The sequence below is a fragment of the Pongo pygmaeus genome, chromosome 3, assembly GCF_028885625.2.
Source record: "Pongo pygmaeus isolate AG05252 chromosome 3, NHGRI_mPonPyg2-v2.0_pri, whole genome shotgun sequence".
Lineage (NCBI taxonomy): Eukaryota > Metazoa > Chordata > Mammalia > Primates > Hominidae > Pongo > Pongo pygmaeus.
This window is the reverse complement of record NC_072376.2, coordinates 91,475,773-91,494,797: the sequence shown is the minus strand read 5'-3', so window position 1 is coordinate 91,494,797 and position 19,025 is coordinate 91,475,773. Positions and strand designations below refer to the sequence as shown.

At 36.3% G+C, this 19,025-nt stretch overlaps 1 protein-coding gene and 1 long non-coding RNA gene across 5 annotated transcripts in view; one reads left to right on the top strand and one right to left on the bottom strand.

Annotated features, from left to right (window-relative positions):
• Positions 1 to 16,856, top strand: part of NAA11 (N-alpha-acetyltransferase 11, NatA catalytic subunit) — a 99,475-nt gene extending 82,619 nt beyond the window's left edge. For 2 of the 3 annotated variants that reach the window (XR_008502322.1, XM_054486548.1), the window contains one exon: positions 14,105 to 16,477. The gene's annotated coding sequence lies outside the window, so the exon portion shown is untranslated. Of the gene's footprint in view, positions 1 to 14,104 lie in introns of all 3 variants that reach the window. The other variant, XR_008502323.1, reaches the window with a different exon arrangement.
• LOC129035760 (uncharacterized) overlaps positions 1 to 19,025 on the bottom strand; it is a 365,251-nt gene that overhangs the window by 65,158 nt on the left and 281,068 nt on the right. The window lies entirely within an intron of this gene.

Sequence of the window (19,025 nt, the reverse complement as noted above, 5' to 3'; positions counted from 1 at the left end):
ACAAGTGAGTTGAAGTAGGCAGACACAATTGCAGCTAGACCTGGCAAGCCAGAAATGCACTTCCAAAGTGCAGGTGGACTGAAACTGGTAGGCAGGGAACTAGAGCTGGAACTACAGCTGGAACTAACAAGAAGGATATCCCCCTCCAAGGTGCAGGTGGGCCACAGCTATGGAGCTGACTGCTGCAGTGCTTACAAGACTCACTAGGAATGCACTCATGCAGGTATGAATGGAACTTGACAGGAAGCTATCCACACAATTACCACTTAAACTCGAAGGGGATGAGTACCACTAGATGCCTCTCACATGTGTCACTGGCAAACAAGCATAAGGAGCAAGAAGCAGCATCAAGAAACACATTGGAATAGCAGAGAAAAGCCCCTTCTTCCTCGCTGTTCCTCCAGTGCCCTCTACTGACAACGTTTAACATCATGCCAACTACAAAGGATAAATGCTTATAGGTTCCATCTCCATTATCAAAAAGCATGTAGTGATAGGTGGATTTGGAGCTGAAAGGTAATAAATTGATAGTTAGCACAGATCACCAGACTACCTCTTTGGCTACTCAGTTTCCATATGCACCCTTCTAACACATTTGAGCTTCCATACCACATTAAAATAACCCTAAATTTCCATCTAACAAGATTCAACTATTTTACTTACAAGTGATGCAGTTCTTACCCTTTCCCCAAAATGAGGAGAGACATAGTCCCAGCAGTCATTGTATCTACCACCTACTATACTAGTTATTCCTCAAGTTCCTCCATAGCTCTACTGAATATGCTGTCACTTAAAGACTAAGTTATAAAGTTAATCTCCACCGACTAGTATATAAAAGTAAATGGAAAGAAGAAAGCGAAAAGGAAGTTAATATATGCAAATATTAGAAACAAAAAGCATATATGCAAAATTACTATGGTCCTTGTTTCTGCACTTGTACAGTTGACCCTTGAACAACAAAGAGGTTAGAGGTGCCAACTCTCCACCATGCAATCAAAAATCTACTCTAACCTTTAACTTCCCCAAAACTTAGCTAATAGCCTTCTGTTGACTGGATTGCTTACCAATAACATTAACAATTATTTAATGTATATTTTGTATGTTATATGTATTATATACTGCATTCTCACAATAAAGTAAGCTAGAGAAAATAAAATGTTAATAAGAAAATCATAAGAAAGAGAAAATATATTTAAGTGAAAGTGAATCATGAAGTCTTCATCCTTGTCATCTTCACGTTGAGTAGGCTGAGGAGGAGGAGGAATAGGAGGGGTTGGTCTTGTTGTCTCAGGGGTGGCAGTGGCAGAAGAAAATCTATGTACAAGTGGACCCACACAGTTCAAACCTATGTTATTCAAGGGTCTACTTTAGTTGATATCTAAGACTTCCTTTCTCCACTAGCCATATTGTATTTGCTTTGCCCTTAGCCAGAACCTCAGCTGGTTGACGATTCTTCACCTGGTGGAATAACCCAAATGTTCATTCCCAAAGTGTCTGAGTCCTCAGTTACCCTGCCTTTTTTTGTTGTTGTTTTTTAGTTGCTATACTTTTCTGTTGACTTTTGCTATTGAGCATGAATATACTAGGAGACACCACAGAGAATCTACCATATTTCAAACATGGTCCTCCTTACCTCCATTGTGTAACAGCAGCCCAGTTTCTCCTTGATTATTGGAATTGATCATTCCAACCAGAAAAAGTAACTAACTTCTTTTTCTTTTGATATGTTTCTTCAGTGGCATAAGAAGCCCAAAATGACTAGTTGGCAGTCTCATCTCCCCATTCGATGGAATCATTATTGTTTCCACTGATGGAAGTATCTTCCATGCCTCATTCCCTTTAGTGACCAGCATCCATAAACAACCGAAATGCAAAGTTGCAGGACAGGAAGCAAACATTCCATGAGTAGGTTATTATGTGATATTTTGAGAAGAACATTGCCAATCCTACTCTTTGATTTCCAGACCCTCGTATTCTGGCTGTAGAAAAGGCATCCTCATATAATGATCTCTAACTCAAAGCATATACTAAGTACATCCTATAAAATGGAACCTCATTTCTGTATTATCTCTCAACTGACACTATACCTGACTGGTTTAGTAAGCCATTCCATCTTTAAATTGGTCCAGCCACTTCTGAGTGATGGGGGATGTGGTAAGGTTAGTTAATTCCATCAGTATGAGCCCATTGCTACATTTCTTTTGCTTTGAAATGAGTTCCTTGATCACACACAATTATATGTGGAATGCCATAAAGAGGATAAATTATTCTGTGAGTTCAATGCTGGCAGAAGCATTAAAGGTGGGAGAGGCAAATCTGTTATCAAAAATATGTCTATTCCAAGAGACAAATACCTTCCCCCTTTATGATGGAAGACATCCAATGTAATTAATCTGGCACCATTTCCTAGTACTCCCAGGAGTTGTTAGCAGATTAGGCACTCTGTTATTAGCAGATTAGGCACTCAGCAATAGTGCAGCGAGGTCACCCTTGGTAAGTGCACACCAAGATGTTGAGCCCATGCACACCTCCATCACTGACATCATGACCACTTTGCTCATAGGCTCGTTGTACAAGCAGTGGGCTAGCTGGGGAAATCTAGCTGACTGACCACTAGAGAACATGTCATCTTATCCTCCTGACTATTAAAATGGACATCCCTTGGTGGGCATTAATATAGAAAACAAATATCTTAACAGTTTGTGTCCATTATAAGAGGTCCATTCACATACTTTTTTTTTTTTTTTCCGAGACAGAGTCTTGCTCTGTCACCCAGGCTGGAGTGTAGTGGCACTATCTTGGCTCACTGCAACCTCCGCCTTCCGGGTTCAAGCAATTCTCATCCCTTAGCTTCCTGAGTAGCTGGGACTACAGGCATGCAATACCACACCTAGCTAATTTTAGTATTTTTCTTTAGTAGGATGGGCTTTTGCCATGCTGGCCAGGCTGGTCTTGAATTCTTAGCCTCAAGTGGAGTGATCCACCTGCTTCAGCCTCCCAAAGTGCTAGGATTACAGGTGTGAGCCTCTGTGCTCAGCCCCATTCACATACTTATTCTCAGACTTCCTTGTCACCGATCTCCCAATTCTCTTCCTTCCAAGACCCTGATCATCCAGCTAAACTATTAACAACTGCACATAAATTAATGTATATCTTTATTTCTGGCTATCTCTTGCTCAAGGCATAGTAGACAACCAAAATAGTTATGTTCATATAATGTTAATGATTCATGCAAATTGAATTTCATAAGTGAATGACACTTCATACTGAATCCAGCTACAAGACTCCCTGGATTCATTTAGTACTAGCTGATTCCCAAGCCTTGCCAACTTGCTCAATGGAATCCTACCAGCTGTCATTGTCACCTTTCACTTAATATTTATCACTCTCTCAATCTTTCCCAGAGTGATGTCTAGACTTAGACATAAGTCTATGGCTCCTGCCATGGAAGAAATCATAGCAAATTTACCAGCTCCTGTCCAACTCAACAATACCATACTATGGGAAGTATGACCTGGATTTCCCAATAGAATTCCAAGTGGCCAGGTAATATGACTCAGAATTGCAATGACATTAGTGTCTATGGCATAAACCTTGACCAAGAGAACTACAAGAGGCAAGTATACACTGGCAAATAAATCTATTAAATTTCCTCCTGCTGCTGATTATTCCAAGGCACAGAGATTCTAGAGACGATCTCAGGAGACATCTCTTATGACTGAACAGCTGCCATTTTTGGTGTGTGAACCTGTACTTGACTAGTTGAGAAACCATTTTTTATTTGTGTTCCTTTTTCCCTATCTCACTTCCCTTCTTCCTTCACCTTTATTACCCTGAGATTGTACTCCCCAAGAAAGCATTATTAACATATATGCTTTGTCTCAAGCTCTGTGTTCTAGGTAATCTGGGCTAGTATATATCATACATATTCTAGGCAATTTTTTAAAAGGGAAATTATGATGAATCTTGTGTGTTGCTACCTGTTCCTCACTTACTCTGTCTGTTATATTAGATTTCCATAAGTTGTACCTCAAAATCTCATTCTACAGTTTATTCCAAGTTTTAAGTTATAATGATTTTTAAATTATAACATATCTTCTCAACAGTGGTTCAGTGGGGGCAGAAAAGGAGGAAGAGATTTACAGAAAATCTAAATCAAATCACATGGATTATCATAGTTTACTTTTTTTAGTTCAGAAAATTGATTTTAACAGCTAAAATAATAGGTCCTTATGGCATTTAACAAACAACTGCTCTTCACCAGTATTCCCAATGGTTTTACCCACTGGCATTTATTGAATAGCTAAAGACAATGCTAAATTTGGGCTTCTTTTGGCCAACAAATGGAAAACCCAGATGCCAAGGTGAAAAAGATTTGTTCTCTGGTAGTAGCTACAGCAGCTGTCTACTTGGCATATTCCTTAGAAAGCTTCAAAGTTGCCTAGGATACAGACTTTGTAAACTGGGATCCTGCAGAGCCTTTAAAAAGATTTTTTTGTTTAATGCAAGACCTATGTCGACATTAAATTAGCAATATAGCTTCTAATCTACACATATACACATATGCATTGATTTGCAGATCTATGGAAACAGAGCATATAATGAATAATACAAATTATGGGATCAAATAAACTGTACATATTTTGTCATGACAAAGAAAATATGGCCCACATGTAGCTTGGAAGCTTTACTTTGGAAGTAAACGTTTGAAGATCATATTCATGAACAGCTTTTCGTCAATGTTTAGACCTAAGTTTTTGCACTAATCAATAATTACAAAATTGCCCTCAGTAATACTAATTTAACAATTTAGTTTAACGAGCAAGTAGAAATCAGAGTAACACAATCCTCATCACAATATGTTATCAAACACTGTCAAAATGAAGTAAAAGGTGATACGTGTCAGTGTTTGAATCATTGAATTCTATACTTAAAATGGGTAAATACTGTGGTGTGTATTATACTTCAATAAAGATTTTATAAAAATAGAATTTAAAAATTACAGATTATTGTAACAGTAGATATATGGGAGCATACACACACTCAAACATGTGTGCGCACACCTTCTGTAGGCTGAAATTCCAACATCTGTGTCTTAGCCACTTAAAACCATCTCTAGACACCTAACTCCACATACATACCACTGTGTGAATGAGCAGCTAGGAGTGGCTGTTTTCAGACTACTCCTAAGTTCACCATCCTTGTAACTTGGCTGTAATCACCGAAACCTCACGTTGGTAACCTCTATAGCTGATCAGATGTTCCCTGATATACAGTAAATTTTGGCCATAAATAAAAGACAGTTTTACATTACCCAATTTAGGCACCTGTGTTTCAACATTTTAGATCACTGGAATACACTCATAGCTGTTCCTTTCATAAAGAATGTTGCATGTACTCTAAGAAAGGGGAAATACTGAGTCAGGCAGATTGATGGTATTTTACACTGAAGAAAAGACCTTTGAAAGTTTGCCAGGCTTTGAGAAAGGGTCAACCAGAGCCCGCACAAGAAGGCAGTTTTCCCACCTTCCTGTCAATAATACTTAGCATGCTGAGTTGTTTTATCAGACAGATGGTGGACTATGCACCATTATGACCAATACAATGTTGTCACTTGTGCAAAAGGGTCCCATGAAGTGTTAAGCTCCTCTGCCACCTCAGAGATGGCTCTGTTTGTGCAACCCTTTATAATTTTGCTGTATTAATTATCTGTCCCTAATGTCAAGAATGACACGTCATAACGAAACTTGGACGTTAAAATCAACTTTGAAGACTTTAATTCAGTTTTAATAGATTTTTGACTTATCAAAAATGTATCAGCAATGATACAATTAAGATTTTAATTAACTCATAAACTTTTTTCAAATTAAAAATTCTCAAGTCTATGTTAGCATTCCAATTGATGTATAATTTCTTCTGAATTTAAAAATCAGTTTTAAAATGAATTTAGATATTCTAAACCTAAGGAGGAAAAATCTTTTTTTTCCATAAAATGCATTTTGCAAATTCTTCAAATTGAAATAAGATGTCCTTTTAAATTTAAGAGGAGGTTTGTTATTTTTATCTGAAACTTATTTACATTCATAGAGTTCCTAAAATAAATACTTCTCAAATAATTTGGTGAAAATTTTTCTGACACTTAAAAAAACAAAAAGATGTGAAATTGTGGCCAGTGGAATGCAACGGATGTATATGAACTTATTTTTAAGCTGAAAAACAAATGGAGGCTTAGTAAGTAAAATATCTGTAATTTTGTCAATACTTTCTCTTTGCATTGGATAGAACAAATATAAAATGTTAACCAAAGAAATATACATTTTACAAGACTTATGTAGTTATAAGTAGGTTATAAAATTAGCCTATAATAATTTTTTAACAAGAAGCTAAGTACTGGAGGTAGCTGCTTTGTATAAATGTTATTATCTCTAGAAATAGATAAAAATTAAATGGTTAGAAGTGTTGGATGAACCTGGAGACAAATACTTCATAACTTCCAGTAATATTCCCATATAATGGAACTATGATCTATCTATCTGATCCAATTACCACACATTTATATCTTTACATTCAGAGAAAGCACAAGCAGAAAGACACACTTAAGGTTTTCCAAACAATGTGTGGTGAAATTGTTAAAGTTCTGTTTTCCCAAAATTGTCAGTAACTATCCTGTTAACAGCAACAAACGGGAACTATTCACACTACATTAAGTTCACATTTAAAACAGGAAAGCATCATTCTTTCTCAACATAGTATAACTGATTTAAAAGCATTAACAAAATATGGGACAGGTAAATATCTCTATGTGGAGTCACCAAGCTAGTCACTGTACCCCAGGTTTTTTTTGAATAATTGGTTTATATGGGTATTTGCTTACATAGATTGGATTCTGAATTTTTTTTTCTTTCAAGCTGAAGCTGTTTTCGTTCACACTTGGGGTCCTCCATCTGTCGATAAAGCCTGTTAACTCACCACCTCACTGGCTCCGAGGTGCTAGTTTTCCATCTGGTAAAGCCCTAAAGAGAACCCCAGAGTCAGGGAAGCGTGGATCCTGTGGGTGCTCTCAACTCTAGGGCTTATGTCCCCAAAGGGATGGGGTCTTTTTGACAGTCTGCAAGTGTTTAGAAGCAATACAATTGGAACCTGCTCATGGCTTCTTCTAGACCAAAAGACAGCTAGTGGCAGTCCAGGCAAGGCACTGGATTAAGCTGTTAAATGAAAAAGATCAGCTTCTGGTATCCTCCCACTTTCCTTTTCTTGCCCCTTTCTCCCTTCTTGGCCTACATTTCATTATTAACTAATTAACAAGGACTCTTCATATAGATATTTACAAACTGTCTCACAATGCTATGTGATAAATTAAAATTAGTTAGGAAATTGGGATAAAAATAACTGGTAAAAAAAGATCCTTTAGCCTTACTAGAATTAAGTCATAAACTGAATACTGAGTACCTTAGTAGTTTATTCAAAGAGAAAATGTACATGATTAATGGTGTTCATAACATTTTAAAAAATAATCAATTGATATGAAAAAACCCAGACATTCCTAGCACTGAGATTTGAAAGAAATTATATTCATGGATTCTTATTAAAAGGTCACTGCATGGAGTAGAGAATGCACTCTTAACAATATCATCCAGGAACTACAAGTTTTATGGGGCTATTGTTAATAATGGCACTCAGTAAACTAATAGCAATGCTTTGGAATATAGTTTAACAAAAGTAAAGCAATGTGGCCTAAATTCACTGCTTTCTATTGTCAGCATGAACCCAAAAACAAAGGTGTCTATGAGTTTGAATTTATACTGTCTGCAAAGTACCTGACTGTAGTTCTGTTTCTTGGCCAATTAAGCATAGACCATATGCCCTGATAGTCATTTATCCTGGAATTAGGGTTGACATCATTTTAGAAAATATGAAAAGACTAACTAGACATTTGCTTAAATACAAAGCCACCGAACTTCTTGAGAATGTGCCAAGGGGCAAATGGATGGCTGCTTACAAGACTGAAACTTTACTCAAATAATTAACAATTCTGGATTTAATCCAGAGAGACAGAATTGGTAATAAAAAGCCCCAATTTTCTACATCAAAGGATAACCTTGAAATCATTTTAGGCAGGGAAGATTTTGAAGAAACATCACCTCACATGAAGAGTTGTTTTATTTATTGGTTTTGCAGTCTTATCTTTTCTGGCAAAGTGTTCTTGAAGAAAACAACTTAGTCTTACTGACACAAAAGATCGCAGTTTCCATTATGTTTCTCAGCTCTGTGTTCTTCTGCACTGGTTTCAGCTTCAGGTAGACTTCCCCATTTTGACAAGATGACAGATTCCCCAAGTGACATTCCCCAAGAAACAGGATGACCACCAGACATCCCAGAAATATATTCTACCAATTTAGCTACCCCAAGTAAAAGACAGTGCATCTTTCTTAACCATAATAGCAAAAGTTATGGGCCTGTTTCTAATTGGTTCAATTTATATAAAATTCCCATCATGAGGCAACCACAGTGGCCAGATGGATATAGTATACTGTTAGCAGTTCTGGATCATGTGGCAGAATAGAGTGCAGGAAAAGGTAATTTTATCTAAATTTTATATACCAGAGGCAAACTATGGTCCACAAGTAGGCTACCAGGTTATGAAAATAAAGGCTTGTTGAAAAGTATTGCCATGTATATATTTGTTTGTGAATAGTCTGTGGTTGCTTTCAGGGTACAATAGCAGAGTTGAATAGTTGCAACCAAAACCATGGCCTGAAAAGCCATGTTTACTCTCAACTGTTTACTCTCTGACCCTTTAAGAAAAAATTTTCTAACCCCTTACATAAACCAAAAATGGGAATGAGTGGTTGTCAAAAGAAAAACAACAGATTCCTTTTTTAAAAAATGAGTAAAATAAATGCTATACAGACAAAATCAATATATACCTACAAGACAAAATGGTTACAAAAGATATGGTCACATAACTAGTAGAGTTGATTTTTGAGGACATCTTAAAAAATAGTGTTTGATTTTCAAAAATTGTCTTCTACAGTCACTTATTGACAGTACAGTCATTCTGTATACACATGGAAAGGTGGCTAGCTTTCTGTTCTCAAGAGAAGGGGCAGAGATAATGAAACACTTGAATCCAACTCACATCAAGTAATATCAAGGCATTGACGTACAAGTTAAAAAACAGGAAAAAAAACTTAGCTAATAATGACTAAGGCCAGGTGATGATAGCTTAGACACGTGGCAGACATTGTACTAGGTACTTATTATATATTTTCTCATCTAATCCCCACCATCAACTTTATGAGGTAGATATTATTATAACCATTTTACAGAATAAGCTAAAATAGGACAAAGAATTTTCCTGGGCCATAAAAGTTAGCAGTAGAACTAGTATCTGAATCCATGTTTCTTCTTACTCTATTATACTGTTTTCCCTGTGAAAAATAAATAATAATTCGTGGTGAGGCTAACAGAGCATGACTCAATCTAGAGTTGATTGTTCTAGTGCTATGCTCAGTTTTATCCCCATGGCAGTTGTCAAGCATTCAAGGAATGTTGGGGCTGTCAAATATTATACAAAGGTCTCTTTAACAGATGTCATCCCTCATGAACAAATTCTCATTTCATATGATATGCCAGGAGCCTAAAGGATTTGGGAGTTTACATGATTCATTTGGCTCACAACATAGTAGTAACCTAAACAGGTGGATAGAGAACTTGATTGAGAGACCAAAGAACTGGATTCTATTCCTGGCTTTCCCAGGTATCTGCTGCATAAATGTGAAAGCCAACAAACTATTGTTTTTGACATGTGGATGAAGCTTTATATGCTTCTGAAGAATGCTGTGAGCATTAACATAGGAAAGAAACTTGGGTTGTTATGGAAGGCATTATGTGTTTCAATGCCATGCCACAAAATTTTAGAAGGAAAATAGAACTAGGGAGAGTTGTGGAAAAGGGAACAGTTGTTTTGGAGCTAAAGAAAATTTCAAATGTATAATCATTATTTTGATGATTTTAAAAAAACTTCTATTATGGAAATTTTCAAACATACACAAAAGCAGAGAAGAATTATTTATACCATGTACTTAGTCCCAGTTTAGGCAACTATCAATATGTGTCCAATCTTGTTTTATCTAAACCTCAACAATACTGTGCCCAGTGTGAGTTATTCAAACAAACCTCAGACATCATATCATTTCATCCATAAATTCTTCAAAAACATTTATCCAAAAGGTAAGAAATCTGTTAGAAAGCACACAGAGTTGCAATAGCATTATCATAATCTTAAAAATTAATAAATTTTTAATGTCACTAAATATTCATGTATTGGTCAAACATCTTGTTATGTCATATATATTATTTCATATATATGTGTACATACATATATGTGTGTATGCATATATATATATGAATGATTTGTCCTAGAAAATGTTCCATATTCAGGATTTTTGCTGAATGCATCCCCATGGTGTTATTTTACAAGTTCCTTTTTGCCTTGTATTTCCTGTAAACTGGTGGTGGATCTAGAAGTTTGGTCACATTTAGGTTTCATTATTTTTGACAATAATAAAACATATAAATTATATGTTTTGTCTCCCTACTGTATCTCATTAGGATGCACATATTATCTAATTGTCCCTTTTTTATGCTAAATGATTGATTAATACTTTCAGCTGTGGTCCACCTGACTCCTCCATTAGAAAATGTGGGACTCCTTTTAGGGATGCATATAATTTTTTCAAGGTATAAGTCCTCACAGTTTCAAAAAGGACCAATACCTTTTTGGAAAAGGCTGTGTCCCTGCTACCAGCTATGCTGTTTTGCAGTCTATTGACACAGGATTTTGTTGTGAGGATTCTGAAACGAGAGGATAAAAAATTCTGAGGTCTTTCAGTATAACTAGGGAGGACAACTTTCTCTGATATATCCTTTTTAGTATTGTAAAGAAATTAAAGGCCAATCCAGTACCTCTTCCACTAGCAGTTCCCTCTCTTCCCAATCTTCTCCCTCATTGTTTCACCAGGGGAAAATTGCTAATTCTACCTATTTATTAGACTATCACTGCCAGACCAATAGGTTTCTTTCTTCTAGAATAACAAACCATTTCCAAGAATTAGTCTTTCTTGAAAAAGTATTGAAGGAGCCATTTAAATTACTGGACCCAATTGCTCTCTCTGTCAGTTTGTCTGTTGAAACACATTTCTGGAACATTTAATATGTATATGCATTGTACTAAACTCTGAAAACACAGATACATTCCTACTCTCATGAAGTGTTTTAGAGAAGATACACATTAAATAAGAAGATAAAGAAACAAAATGTGCAAAGTGTTGAAAAGAAAGTAAAGGTCTTATGATAATACACAACAGGGGGCTCTAATAAAATTTTGGGAGTCAAGGAAGGTTTTTAGGTTTTTTTAGTATAGCTAATTCCAATGGGAGAGTAGAACTATGGATCTAGGGCTATTAAATAATTTTCCAGTTCCAAATGAGTCTCAAAGTTTGGTCGTTTTTTACATGGTTGAACAAACATACATATACCATATAATTCAGTAATTCCACCCGTAAGTATTTACCCAAGAGAAATAAAAACTGATGTTTATACAAAAAATGGTACATGCATGTTTATAGAAACTGTATTCATAACTGTCCTAAACTAAATACAACCCAAATATTCTCCTGTGGATAAAACACCTGTGATACCTCCATACAATGGGTGCTCCTCAGCAATGCAAAGGAATAGACTAAGGCACACAGAAACATGGACAAATCTTAATGTATTACCCTAAATGAAACAATCCAGACACAAAAAGCTACATACAATATGATTCAATTTATGTTCCATTTTAGAAAAGGCAAAATGTTAGGGTCAGAAAGTGGGGGAGGGAAGGTATGACTATAAAGATCATAAAGAAATTGTTATTAAAACTGTTCTATATTTTGATTGTGGTGGTGGTTACATGATTGTGTGAGCTTGTCAAAACAAATAGAACTGTGCAGCAATGAGAATGAATTTCAATGTATGTAAATGATACCATAATAAAATAATTTCCAAATTCTTAAAAACAACAATTCTTTAGTGGTCAGAGTTGTATGGTAGCTGTAATAACAGTACTAGTATTAGTGTTGGAAAATCCTGTCAAAAATTAACAATGTTTCCCCAAAGTGTTTTATTTTATGTAATTAATACAATACTCAGGCCAGAAAACAAACAAACAAAATGACCTTATAAGAATGTTCAAAAATTAAATGAGAGGGCAGCCAGCCAGCACCTCAATGCACTCTATCAACAGGCATTGAGCAATAGGCACACAGTAAATGGCAGCTGTTGTTACTGATTTGCAAGGCCTTTTATTAATTTTACCATAAACCACAAGATGGAAAAGACAACTAATACAGACACAGTCCAGTTCCAGAAGACTTCTGGACTTCAAATGATGGACTAAAACCAGCATAAATTTACATAAAAAGAAATGAAATACCTACATATTTTCATAACTCAGTGAGCCAAATGCATGATAGAAGTGACTTGTTTTTATGGCAATTAATATGAGAAAGAGCAGGGAGTTTTTTGCTGAGAACCACATCAGTGCGTCAGTGGGATGGCCTTGTTACTTAAAGAAAACATAGGCTGCATTATTTAAAACATTCTCAATTTAAGGGAAAAATTTTTCACAACTCTCCACACTCAGCAGGTTTCACCTGAAAAACAGTGTCCATCTCTATACCAGATTTTGCTAGGGACACTGAAGAGTTGGACAGGGCATTCGGATAAATGTAACCAAAGTGAAACCATCATCTCCTTCTTCATGCAACATCCTCTTCTCCTTGGTTTCTGGGACACCACTGTCTTCATAACCCTTATATTCTTCAGTGACTCCTCTTAAGTCTCCTTTAGCTGCTGGTTGGCTTACAAAATCCATCCTTCACTTCTTCAATAGAAGTCAAGATTTAGCTGGGCAGTGATGAGCATTTTTTCATGGGTCTGTTGGCTGCATAAATGTCTTCTTTTGAGAAGTGTCTGTTCATGTCCTTCGCCCACTTGTTGATGGGGTTGTTTTTTTTTTCTTGTAAATTTGTTTGAGTTCTTTGTAGATTCTGGATATTAGCCTTTTGTCAGATGAGTAGATTGCAAAAATTTTCTCCCATTCTGTAGGTTGCCTGTTCACTCTGATGGCAAAATGAAAAAATGCTCATCATCGCTGGCCATCACAGAAATGCAAATCAAAACCACAATGAGATACCATCTCACACCAGTTAGAATGGCAATCATTAAAAAGTCAGGAAACAACTGGTGCTGGAGAGGATGTGGAGAAATAGGAACACTTTTACACTGTTGGTGGGACTGTAAACTAGTTCAACCATTGTGAAAGACAGTGTGGCGATTCCTCAGGGATCTAGAACTAGAAATACCATTTGACCCAGCCATCCCTTACTGGGTAGATACCTAAAGGATTATAAATCATGCTGCTATAAAGACACATGCACACGTATGTTTATTGCAGCACTATTCACAATAGCAAAGACTTGGAACCAACCCAAATGCCCAACATTGATAGACTGGATTAAGAAAATGTGGCACACATACACCATGGAATACTATGCAGCCATAAAAAATGATGAGTTCATGTCCTTTGTAGGGACATGGATGAAGCTGGAAACCATCATTCTCAGTAAACTATCACAAGGACAAAAAACCAAACACCGCATGTTCTCACTCATAGGTGGGAATGAACAATGAGAACACTTGGATACAGGAAGGGGAACATCACACACTGGGGCCTGTTGTGGCGTGGGGGGAGGGGGAGGGATAGCATTAGGAGATATACCTAATGTAAATGATGAGCTAATGGGTGCAGCACACTAACATGGCACATGTATACATATTTAACAAACCTGCATGTTGTGCACATGTACCCTAGAACTTAAAGTATAATAAAAAATATATACATTAAAATAAAGATTTAGCTGGGCATATGGTCACTAAAGCCTCCCTACAGCTAGCTCTGGGCACGTGATGATGAGAAGAGATGTGTGCAATTTTCATGCTATTTTCTTAAAAGGAACGTCCTTGACCTCTACTCTCTCTCTTTCTCCTTCTGTAGATGAAAAGCCAATGAAGATCTGAGACAGCACAACCTAAGGAATGGGGGAACAACAGGATGGAGAACCTGGGTCCATGAATGATCTCATGGAGCAGAGCTGCTTACCCATCTTGAAATATGTGGCATTCACTTAGTATTCAAGAATTTAGTGGCAAAACACACACACTCACACACACACACTCTTACACATGCACATTTTGAAATTTGGAAAGCTGCTAACCCTGGTTATGCTATGGTAAAATATTCTATAAAACTGACATGAGCTAACTTGGGAAGGATATAACTTTTCCACAGAATCTACAGTATGGGGGCAAACCATTGGAAAGGGCCAGAATGTGTGTGTTGACAGTTCCTTGATATTTTTATAAGATGCTATAAGACATAGACAGATTGACAATTGACCAGTTTGCCGGCAGCTTTTTAACGGGAGGTCCCCCTATGCCTGCAGCCTATAATCTGTATTAACTAGAAGCAATTAACTTATTCCCCTGCAGATTTGGAAAAGCCAACTTCTTCTACTCACCAAAGAGCAGAAAGTAAGACTCCAGACTTAAAGGAAAAGAAGACTTCCCTTTTAACCCACTAAGTCCTCTAGGCCAGAAAATGTGACCTGGCTCAGTGGCAGACATAAGATTAAATGTGTTGCTTCTTCTCTCAAACCCATAATTTTAAGTGGTGTCAAATTACCACTGCTGTAATTTTACCCACAAACTTGATACCAACTCTGATTATGCCATGCTCTCTCCACTGCCTGATCCTTGTTCAAGTTACCATCATCTCTTGCCAAGAATATTAAAAGAGCTTTAAAACTGAATGTCCTGCATCCACACTTGCCATTCAGTGCTTGGCACCTCAGCCACCATGACATTTTACATAAGGTAAAATGTAATCCATCTGTTTAAAAAAATCACAGCTCTTAAAGTAAGTGTATTTCGCTAAAATTTTAAACAGTATATGAAGTCCTGCAAGGTCCAGCCCCCAACCGCCACCCCTCTAGCATACTTTTTAATAAACTTATTTTTTAACGGTTTCCTATTTACAGGAAAATTGCAAAAACAGTACATAGCTTCCATCTACCCCACATCGAGTTTCCCCTATTTTTAATATCTTACATTAGTATGGTACATTTGTTACAATTAATAAATTAATATTGATATAATATTAGCTAAAGTTTATATTCCAATTTCCTTATTTTTTTCCTAGTGTCCTCTCACTATTCCAGGGTCCCATTCAGCAAACCACCATATATTTGGTCGTCCTATCTCTTAAGCTTCTCTTGACTATGACAAGTGCTCAGAAGTTCCTTGTTTTTCATGATCTTGACAATTTTGAGAAGTACTGGTGGGATCTTTTGTAAACCATCTTTCAGTTTGAATTTGTCTGATATTTTTTGCATGATTAGTCTGGGGCTGTGGATTTTTAGAAAGACTACAGTGGGAAAATGCCATTTTCATCATATACTAGCAACATGATTGATCACTGTTGACGTTGACCTCGTTCATCTGATCCCAGTATTATTCTGTCCCATTCCTCATCTCTCAAAATTCTATCATATACATTGCTCAGACTCACCACAATCCCTTCATAACATATTGCTCCCTCTCCCTGGAGTACTCACTTCTCCAGCCTCCACTTCCACATTATTAGCACCAAATCACCCCTCTGATCTCTGTTCCTGTCTCTTTCTCAGCAAATACTTCTCAGAAGGCCCCAGTCCAAGTCAGGTTTATATTGTTTTTCTGGTTGGTTGCTTTTTTTGTCTTACATTTTTGTAGAATCATAGAATCATGTTTAGTGTACTTATTTGTTTGCCCTGGTTCAATCATCATGTAATTACTTAACTCTGTTGCTGCCACTAAACTCTGAACACCATGTGAGCAAGAACTGTAGGAGATGTTATTGAAGCAGCAACATGAACAGAAACAGCGCTTATGTTGTTTATACTGAAGATTTTTGAGATTGGTAGTGGACTGAATTTTGTGACTTGCCTCTTGACCCCAGTGACACTAGCAATAGCTAGAGTCTATAGCAGCAGCTGCCCTTGGACTTCTGTCACCTGGAGCCACATCCTTTCAGATTCTTGCCTGCTGAACATGCTTTACCTCTCATTTCACACATATACCTGGTGACTCTTGACTACTGCCCTGTGGTTCTTAGACTTCCAGATACAGAACCCTGCCATTCACAAGTGTATGTGCAACTTCAAAGTGCAGAAGAATTGGCACCCTATGAAGAGTTGTTTGCTTATTTTTACATAAGAAAATACTGAAAGGATGAAACAGAAACTAACTAAAACTGTTATCTACAGTGGCTGAAGTTGAGAGAAATATAGTGAGAGATATAAAAATAAAGTGAGAATTTCTATGCATACTGTCATATATATGTAGACTTTTGAACCATGTAAATCTTTTTACACAAAACATATATTTAGATAAAGGAGCAAACCCCAAAACTGAAAGCAAATAAATCTAACTGTTCATGTACTCAAATCAGTAACATAACCATGCAAAAAAAAATTATTTCAAGTGACTTTTGAGCACAATACTCTGGCTATACCTCCCAGGTGGGATGTAGTCTAAAGAGAAAAATAGCAACAGGCAGAGAAATCTTAAACTTGATTTAGATACAATATTGGTGTTGTAATTTAGAAACTATTTTATGCGTATTATAGAAAAATGCAATTAAACAAATTAATACTATTAGGTACCAAGACTTTCAGACATTCAGCATAAAGATTATATATAATCATATATATTGTTTATATATATCTTAAAAGTTAAGAAAATCCTATAATATTACATTTGAAATGTAACTATTCATAGAAATCCAACACACACACACACATACACACGCACGCACACAAACCTATTCCACTGAAAAGACAGAAAGCCCGGCACAGTCGCTCATGCCTGTAATCCCAGCACTTTGGGAGGCCAAGGCGGGTGGATCACTTGGGGTCAGGACCTCAAGACCAGCCTGGCCAACATGGCAAAACCCCATCTCTACTAAAAATACAAAAATTAGCCGGGCGTAGTGGCGCATGCCTGTAATCTTGGCTACTCGGGAGGCTGAGGCAGGAGAATCACTTGAACCCAGGAGGCGGAGGTTACAGCGAGCTGAGATCATGCCACTGCATTCCAGCCTGGGTGATAGAGTGAGACTCCGTCTCAAAAAAAAAGTCACAGAAGTAATGACAGTCTTGTAGCAATGAGCATGCTAGCCCAGATCTTACTCCTGGGCTTCTTGGGACAATGGCTGACTTCGCACCTAGGACAAGAAAGTACAAGGTGAGCTCAAAATAGTTTATTATGTTAGAAAGCAAAGCAAGGCTCAAAAACTAATGAAATATTGGTTGGATATGGTTTGATATTTGGGGACAGTTGGAGAAACTTGAATATAGACCGGATATTATCGTTAATTTGCTGCTGCTATTATGCTTATGTAGAAGAATGGTTTATTTTAAAGGAATATATGTTGAAAATATTCATTCAGGGATGAAATGTGATACATGTGACTTACTTCCAAATGGTTCAGAAAAAATGTATATATACATATAAATACAAAGTAATATAGCAAAATATTCATAATGACTGAATGTGAAATGAAGGTATATATGTGATCATTGTATTAGTCTTTCAACTTTTCAGTTTGTTTGGCATTTCTACATTTAAGAGTTGAAAAAAATATGTCAATGCATATCAAATAGCACAAATAAGAGGAAATCAAGCTCATGTTTCCCCTAAGGTCCATTTTAGTCCTTTGATTCCAGAATCACAGAAAAGGAGATTGAGAATAGTGGTTACAGATAATAAAAGAAAAATGGAGGGATTAAAAAACAGCTTTCTATAAGCCAATATCATAACAGCTTGCTTATTAGTGTGATTACTTCTTTATTAGGCCTTATTTGAGCTGTCATCTGGTATCAATTAGGTCAGTTATAGTCTGTCAGGTCTACCGGAGGGAAATGGAGCAAGGTCCATCATGGTGAGGATGGCATAATTAAAGCAACGGAAATAATGGCTACTCTTCATTTAACCCTCATCTAATCAACCAAGCTCATATTGGCCTTCCACTCATGTTGAATGCTAAAGATGTGGAAGGAGAGAAAAAATACTTCCAAAACAGTTTTTAAAATCTTGTTTCAATTTAAAGTCAAATCAAATCAGTAGTAAGATGACACATTATAAAGAAAATATTGTAGGGACTTAAAAAAGTAAAAGGGCATAACCCATTTATAAATATGTTTCTTAATGATTTAACTCTATACTTACGTGTGTATATATGTTATATATCATTTATTATATATGTATATACTGTGAATATTTTTCAACAGAAAAAGGTGTAATAAAAGCGAACATCTCTGAATATTTTGCTAAAGTGCAAAAATTTTGCATGTTAGTACAGAATTAAAAGAAGACCATTGATATGAATTGAATTCAGCATATACATCTCTTGATCCTTAAAGAATCTAAGCAAAATCCTGAGACCAAGATTGTAGCTATGTTGAAAATCTTTCCAAAGTAATTTGAAATCAGGTTGATTTTATTCAATTACACCTCAATTGTAAAGGTAACAGAAGAAGCAAAGAAGACATAGAAATCCATTTCAATCTAGACATTATAATATTAGAAAATAGCGGAATTGAGGTTGGGATAATTACTCCAAAAAATTGAACTATGGTGAAATTTCACTTTTATACTCCTGATAGGTAATAAAGTATTTGGACTAATAGTTATCATATATAACATATGTGAGTTATCAATTTCAATAACTCTTGGTTTTATTAGGTTTTAAATTAGACCTAAATGTACTTCAAAATTCACAAACCTTTAATGACTCAGAAAGCTTTTTAGTATTTCATGGAGTTGTATATGTAAAAATAGAGCTAAATATATAGTCACCATAGACTATGTTGTCTAAA